This window comes from Lygodium microphyllum, chromosome 30 (genome assembly GCF_053477565.2).
Source record: "Lygodium microphyllum isolate KBCC chromosome 30, Lygodium_microphyllum_v1.1.10, whole genome shotgun sequence".
Lineage (NCBI taxonomy): Eukaryota > Viridiplantae > Streptophyta > Polypodiopsida > Schizaeales > Lygodiaceae > Lygodium > Lygodium microphyllum.
Genome location: NC_141164.1, coordinates 120,005,251 through 120,013,771, shown reverse-complemented (window position 1 = coordinate 120,013,771; position 8,521 = coordinate 120,005,251).

Sequence of the window (8,521 nt, the reverse complement as noted above, 5' to 3'; positions counted from 1 at the left end):
AAGATGCCAACTGTTCCAATGGGCTGCAAGCTTCCTCTTTGCAATATCCCGTGTTTCCACTACTAATATTTGTGTTCATTCAAGAATTACAGCAGAATTTCAACATCATAACTTTTCTGGAGCATAATACAACAGAGAAAAGAAGGTGGCCTGCTGAAGGAGTGTTCAAAAGAAGGGCTGTTTCATAACACAGACAGGACTGTAATTCTTTATTTAAAGAAAATCACACAGAGACACTGTTTTTGGCTACTCTGTTTTAACAACAATAGACAACAGTAAATAAGAACAGTTCACTCATGACTTGAGGGTACATTGAATGAAGTTTGAATATGCTTGATTGATCTTCTATCCTGAAATTAGTCAAGGTCCTCTGTGGTCGCAACTTTGCTTTCGAAAACCCTTCGACATCTTTGGTGAACCCGACGTGAAAGCGTCGCAGAAATTTCAGGATGGGAGATACTTCAGCATTCATTTCAGCTTCTTCTACGATTCCTATTGCGTTCTCTACTTCAGCTCCATCATTGATTGTTGCATCAAGTACTTCAATAGATGATTTAAAGCAGATTTTGCAAAATATGTCCATGTATATGCAGCTTCAAAATCAGCAGACACAATTGTATATGCAGCAACAATAGCAATTGCATCAACAACAGTTGTCTCAGCAAAGGCAACTATATTTGGAGCAGGAGAATGCAATCAGCACGACTAAGGCAATTGAAGCAGTTGAGAATGAGAAGAAGCTATTTGATGGCCGTAATGTTTCAGCATATTTGAAGACATATGAGATCAAGATGGGGTTTTTTGGAGTTCCAGCTAGACTTATGAGTAAGTATTTCCTTCATCTTGTCACACCCGCCTTGAGGGCAAAAGTGACTGATCTTTTTATTCAAAATTCGCATTGCAAGATTTTAAGAAGGCCTTGAAAGAAGAGTATTTCCTTGAGGACTTTGGTATGGCTACACGGTGGTCATTCCGAGAGTGGGTCTACATACCAAATAAAGGTCTAGCTGCTTCAGAGTTGATTCAAGAATTTGAAGAGAGGTATAGTCAGCTTGATGCCATTGAACAAAGAGCATTGGATGTTGAGAAAGTTGAGCTTTTCTTGCAAGCTGCAGTTCCTGCTCTTCAGGAAGAATTGGGAGAGCTTCTTGAGGATCGCACGAAGCCTATGGGACTTAAAACGGATTGGCAAGATGCCCAGGATGCAGTCTCAACTTTGACCAAGAGGAGGATATGGAAGACCCGCCTACAGAATGGTTCTATGACACCGACACCGTCTTTTGCTCCTATGCCTACTTCTATCCCTGTTATTTCTTCTCCTCCTCAGCCAGTTTCTTGGCCTATGCCAGTGCCTACCGTTTCCACTCCTCCTATTCCACGACCGATGCCAGCACCTTCTGCTCCAAAACCATCCACTCCGTCGGTGCCTACCTCTCTTGATGACATAATCAAAGGCATAACAGATTTGACACTGGAGTCAGTTAAAGCAGAATTGGTGGGAAAATTGAAAGAGCAGTTTGCTTCGACTGCGCCTACTATTTCTTCTAGTGCTCCTACTGCACCTAGGAGTGCTCCTAGTGCACCTAGGAGAGATCGAAGATGTATTTCGTGTGATAATACGGACCATCAGCATTGCAGGTATTGTGAATCTTTTCAGGATGCAAGGAGGAAGAATTTGGTATTTTGGGGACAAGATGGTAAGATTTGGCTGACTGAAACAGGAGCTCCGCTTGCTACCAACTTTGGTAAAGGCGGAATGAAGAAGTTAGTGGATGACATGGCTGCACGTACTTCTTATGTGACGGCTAGAGGAGATGCTTCTGCATATGGAGTCCAAATTGAGAAAGGATCAGAGAATCAGTCAGCATTATGGACTTATGCTATGGAGATGGCAAACAAGGGAAAAATTCAGCAAACTGTTTTGACTAGTGCAGGCTCTAGCATCAGATCTGAGACAGGTTGGGATTCGCCTATTGACAGGTACTCTATTTATGCCTACTTGGCGAAGTCTCAGGGAGCAGATGTACTTGTTGAGGAAAAGCGTAAGAGGGATGAAGAAAATCCAAGTGCAGCTAAAAAGACTAGAGGGGGTGAGTTTGTTACTCCACCTACTGCAGGACCCTCTTTGAGACCAGGGCCAGAACGACAGATGGAAGATGCTCAAAAGAGAGAAAAGAGGCAAGAGCCTAGAGAGAGAAAGCAACCAGGGTTTAGATTGATGTCCGATATTGAGACATCTACCGACATGAAGAAAATCTTTAATGATAAGATACTTGGCAGTGAGGTGACTTTTACTATTTCTGAGGTTTTGGGCATCTCGAAAAGAGAGTTTCAAGATCAGTTCCAAGAGGTCTTGAAGAGGAAAAGACATGCATTGCCTACTACTGATACACAGGGAGTTTTGATTGGGGAGTTGGATGAGGATGAGAATGAGGTTATGGTTGAGAATGCTTCTGTTTTTCCACAGATAGAGAAGAGGGTTCAGCCTATGAACTACAGAGACGATGGTAAAAATTAGAGAGAAATAGGTGCCTTATCTTGCTTTGGTGGATCATGGTTCAGAGATTAATCTCATAGTTCGTGGAGTTTATGAGAGTAGCAGATGGCCTATGGATGTAGAGCATGGATGGCGTATGAGAGCTGCCAACAACACTGCAGGTGATTTGTATGCTGCATGTCCCAGTGTCAGGGTTTCTATTGGAGATGTAGAGGAGGATTTCCATTTCTTTGTGTAGGATTCATGCTCTTATCTCATAATTCTTGGACAGCCATTCATCACAGAGATGCATATGGAAACAAAGGTAATGGATGATGGATCTGCTTATGCACAGATTCGCAGTAAAGATGGTATGAGAGTAGTTCAGTTGATTGATCTATTTGTGGATCTTGATGATAATGATCATGGGTAGTTGGCCCATCCGGAGGTTGCGCAGGATTAGAGGAGGTGGATGTCGTACTGCTGCGCATCCGAGTTGTGGAATCCACCCGAAAGTTGTGTGTGTGGGAGTTGATATTTTGTACATATTTAGATGTTATGTTTGCATCTTTATTCTGCATGGTAATATGGTAAAGAGGGGTCTTTTACTATCTTTTCTTTCAGCTATGATTGACCTTGGAGATGTTGATATGTCCTTTCCATTGTCATCTGGAAGGCACAGTAAGAAGGGATGAGTTGGTTATCACAGATCAAAACAGAGGATTCTTCAACACCTTCTTTCAGGATGCATCTCAGCTGCTGTTTCACGGATAGTGGTAGCTCCACTTGAATGTTGTAAGATTTTATCAATGGTGAACTCAAACAATACAAGAAAGGGTTTCACTTTGGCCATTTCAGACCTATGGAGCAAGGATGGCTTCAGGGCTCTGTATAGAGGAAATTTCTTGAATGCGCTTCAGATTGCTCCAACTAAGGATTGCGGACAAGGATATTGAGAAGCTGGTAAATAAATTGCACAGGAAGGGAAGGGGCTGTAGGTTCTTTAGGTCTGAACCGTCGAAGCCAGCTGCTTGAATTTTTAGAATACAGAGGCTTTCTAATGCTTTCAACTCTCAAAGATCTATGGGATATTTTTCAAATTTGGGGAAGAGGACAAAGGGGGCGTGAGAAACAAAAAGCAAGACTATTTTTGAAAGAGGGAGTTTTTGGAGGAAAAAGGCGGCAAAGAAGGAGGAACACGAGGGGAGCAGGACATCAAAAGGAGGAGAAAGCTGTGAAAGTCGATTTCTATGGGTTGATGCTGCTGTAGAGGGGATCGAACAGAAGACCTGCTGTCGAAGAAGAGGAACGTGGCTTCTGCAGAGCAGAAGACGAGGTCCTAAAAGGTGAACGTGGAAGATGACGATATCAGTATGATGGATGATATTGCTGAAGACAACGAAGTCAGAATGTTGCATACGCCGTAGCTGACAAAGGGAAAGGAGCACAATCGAGAAAAAGCATCAGCGTTCACTATAAGAGAGAAGAATCAAGGGACTTCGGCAAGCTCAGAAAAGACGAACGAGGAGTGTTGCGTGGTCATGAAGCTGAATTGACATTAGTCAATCAACGGACTGAAAGGATGGCGCCCTGTGAGCGTGGGGGAAATTCAGACACATGCACTGCAGAGCGATCATGCCATAAGGATGGGGGGAAGTTCCAGATTTTGTGCTTGCTTCTTTCAAAGAAACTATGCTGAACGTTCCTGGAGTAAAGGGATGTGATGAAAGGAGGAGGAGGTGCAGGCTCCTTCCCAAAGGAAAACTGTCTCTCACTCTCAACCTCTGAATCCACAGTCAAATGCATTTCTGGCATTGCATAAAATAGCCCAGAACAATGTAGAGAGATCCAGGAAGGTGGAGAGTACAATTGAAGATGGGAAAGGAAGGAAAAGTACTGATCAAGGGAGTAAACTGCATCTAGCACTGGAATCAAATAATACGTCATGGCAGGGTGAAAGAAAGCAAAGACTTGAGGATGATGTGCTGCAGCAGGTTCAACTTGCTGATAAGAGATTGCTACAAAGTTTAGCGCGAGAAGATAGGAAGCAGAATGGTTCAAGGACAGCTGGGGGATGGAACAATATACCTCCTGATTATCCTGATGATGAATCAGATCACTCTCTCCAAAAAGAAGATGGCAAATTTTCGAGAGAATTTGAACCAGAAAGAAGTCGTAGTCAAGGGAGAATGAAGCAGTTGGATGACTCAGTAGATTTTGAGAGTGTATCATCTAGGGGTTTTGGAATGTCAGGTTATTATAGTAGAAATTACTATGAGCAGGGACCTTACGAACCGCATGATCAGCAACCTGATAATGATTCTTCTAAAGTAGGAAGGAAGCAAAATTTTGCATACAATTCAAGGCCAATACACAGCAAGATGATCCCGCAAATTCACAAGTTGTAAAAGTTACGCCTTCTAGATTTTAGAAAAGTCAAGCAAAAGGAGAGACAAGAGGCAACAGCTTTTTTTGGAACGAAGGATGCAAAACCTCTAAACATGAAACCGCCTCCTTCAAAGACATTTGTGCCTGGTGAAATACCTAACGAAAAATCTCCTCCTAAAGCTGAAGAAGTTAAACAAACTGTTCCAACCAAGGAGTAGATTTTGGCTATCAAGGCTGCTATTGCAAACTCTCAAACATTGGAGGAAGTTACCAGGCTTGCAAAGGCACTTAAATCAGGGCAACTGCCAGCGGAACTAAAGATAGTTGATGATGATGGTGCTTCAAATATGTCAAGTGGTACAGAAGCAGTACCAATGGGCAGCAGCAAAGAGGATGTGGTCATGATGGAAGAGCCTGCAGATAAATCACCTCAAAATGACTCTTCTGCCATGGATCAGGGGTAAAATTGGGCTGTTTGAGGTGGACTTTTCATAATCACTGCTATATAGTGAGGGAAGATGCCAACTGTTCCCATGGGCTGCAAGCTTCCTCTTTGCAATATCCCGTGTTTCCACTACTAATATTTGTGTTCATTCAAGAATTACAGCAGAATTTCAACATCATAACTTTTCTGGAGCATAATACAACAGAGAAAAGAAGGTGGCTTGCTGAAGGAGTGTTCAAAAGAAGGATTGTTTCATAACACAGACATGATTGTAATTCTTTATTAAAAGAAAATCACACAGAGACACTATTTTTGGCTACTCTATTTTAACAACAATAGACAATAGTAAATAAGAACAGTTTACTCATGACTTGAGGGTACATTGAATGAAGTTTGAATATGCTTGATTGATCTTCTATCCTGAAATTAGTCAAGGTCCTTTGTGGTCGCGACTTTGCTTTCGAAAACCCTTCGACAGCGCCCGCCACCTGCAGTGTGTAGTGGCGGTAACTGTCAGTGTAGTAATACACGGGTAGCTAGGTAGAGGCACCTTTATCCCCAAAAACCTCCCACTTAAAGGTGAATCTGCCCCAGTGAGGTGTGAAAAGAAAAAGAAAAAAGACAGTACAACATGTACACATGTACAACAGGATGAGGAAAGACGTCATCTCATCCCACGCCCATCAACCTCTTGAGGAAGGTAAAGCGCTCTTTAGAGAGGCTTTTCATGAGCAGATCTGCAGGATTCTGGTCAGTCGAGATATTGACAAGATCAACAGACTTGTCCTCAATGACCCCACATATGAATTAGTGATACCTCACCTCAATGTGTTTCGTCTTCGCATGGAATACCGGATTCTTGGCTAACTGAATAGCACTCATAAAATACGAATGCAGTGTAGAGATAGCATCAATACCAAGGCCAGCAACTAAACAACCCAACCAAATGTCCTTCTTACCTCAGTGCTGCAACATACTCAGCCTCTGTACTAGAAAGGCCGTGCATTTCTGCACCCTGGACATCCAAGAAACAGCACCTTCAGCATAGGTGAATATATAGCCGGAAGTGGACTTCCTACTATCTGCATGTCCTGCATAATCAGAGTCAGTGTACCCCATGACTCCTTTATCCTGGCTGCCATAGCATGTGTACATATCTATAGTGCCCGTCAGGTACCTCATGATACCCTTCACGGCATCCCAATGCTTCTTGCTAGGTGTAGCCATATAGCGTACCACAACACCAACTGCAAAGGCAATATCTGGACGAGTGGCTATCATGGCATACATAAGACTATCCACTGCGGATGCATAGGGAATCTTGGCCATCTCGGCCCTTTGCTCATCTGTCTACGAACAATCAACCTGTGATACCTTCACATAAGAAGGCAATGGACAGCCAATAGGCTTTACGTCCTGCATGTGAAAGCGCTCAAGGACTTTGTGAATGTACTCCCTCTGTGATAAGTAGAGGAGTCCCTGATGCCTATCGCGTCTAATGTGCATACCAAGTATGTGAGCGGCCTGTCCCAGATCTTTCATCTCAAAGCTCTTCTTGAGCTGAGCCTTAAGAGCATCTAGCTCATCATAAGCTTTCCCTGCTATCAGCATATCATCCACATAGAGTACCAAAATCAATAAAGAACCATCACGGGCTTTCTTTGTGTAAAGGCACGGATCCATAGCACTCCTGCTGTAGCCTGTGACTGCATAAAGGCATCAAACTTATGATATCACTCCCTAGGTGCCTATTTCAAGCCATAAAGACTTTTCTTCAATTTGCACACTAGATGCTGCCTACCAGGTTCTGCAAAGCCCTTAGGCTGCTCCATATAAATCTCATCATGCAAGTCCCCATGTAAGAAAGCCATCTTGACATCCATCTGGTATAAATCCAAGTCAAGCTGAGCAACCAAAGCCAATACTAAGTGCAGAGTGGTCATCTTAACCACAGGAGAAAAGACCTCGTCAAAGTCCACACAATGCTCCTGCTTAAAACCCTTTGCTACCAATCTAGCTTTGTATGCCGGCTTGGGGTATCCAGGGGTACTTTTTAGCTTGTACACCCACTTGCATGGCAAAGCCTTCTTGCCCATAGGCAAGGAAACCAAATCCCAAGTGTCATTCTTATGTAGGGAGTCTATCTCAGACTGCGTAGCCCTCTCCCAGGAGTGACTGTCACCCCTGCGCATAGCCTTATTATAGATGAAAGGCTCTCCTACATCTGTAACCAAGACATAATGCATCGAGGGCTGAAATCTATCAGGTGGATGTCTGTCTCTAGTAGACTGTCTCACGGTAGGCTCTGCTGCCTGCCCAGCTGCCTGTCCAACACCATGACCATGAGCATCTGCTGCAACTGTAGGCTGTCCAACTGGCTGTGCGGGAGCTCTCGGCTCCTCCTGAAATATGACCCTCAGAATCTCAACAACTCTCTCAGGATGCCTATGCATTTTGTCTTCATGGAAGACTACATCATGACTGCGGATGAATTTCTGCGCTTGTGGATCCCAGAGATGGTAACCCATCTCGCCTGCATCCCATAACCAAGGAAAATGCATTTAACACTCTTGGGATCCAGCTTACTTCTCTTGTCCCTGGGCACATGGCAAAATGCCTCACATCCAAAGACACGGAGATGTGCATAAGAGGGAGGTTTTCCAGTCCATACCTCCTCTACAACCTAGAAATCCAAACCACTAGAGGGTGATTTGTTTATGACATGCATAGCTGTACTAACTGCCTCAGCCCAAAAGATCTGTGGTAGGCTTGCATGGCTAAGCATACTGTGTACACGCTCCTGGATGGTTCTATTCATCCGCTCAGCCAAACCATTCTAGGGGGGGTGTGGGGGGCGGTCAACTAACGTCTAATACCCCTCTCATCACATAACTGCTCAAAAGCACGTGAGACATACTCACCCCCATTATCTGTCCTTTGGCATTTTAGCCTATACCTAGACTGGTTCTCAACCAATGCAAGCCATGTCTGAAACACAGCCAAGACATCGGATTTTAGCTTAATGGGATAAGCCCAAACTTTTCATGAAAAATCATCTATGAATGTAACAAAATACTTTGCACCACCCATAGAATGATAAGGAATGGGCCCATAGACATTCGAATGTACCAATGCCAAGGGCTCACTCATGTGTGGCCTACCAAACTTCTTATGTGTAGACCTAGTCTGCCTACCATAAAGACAATGCTCAC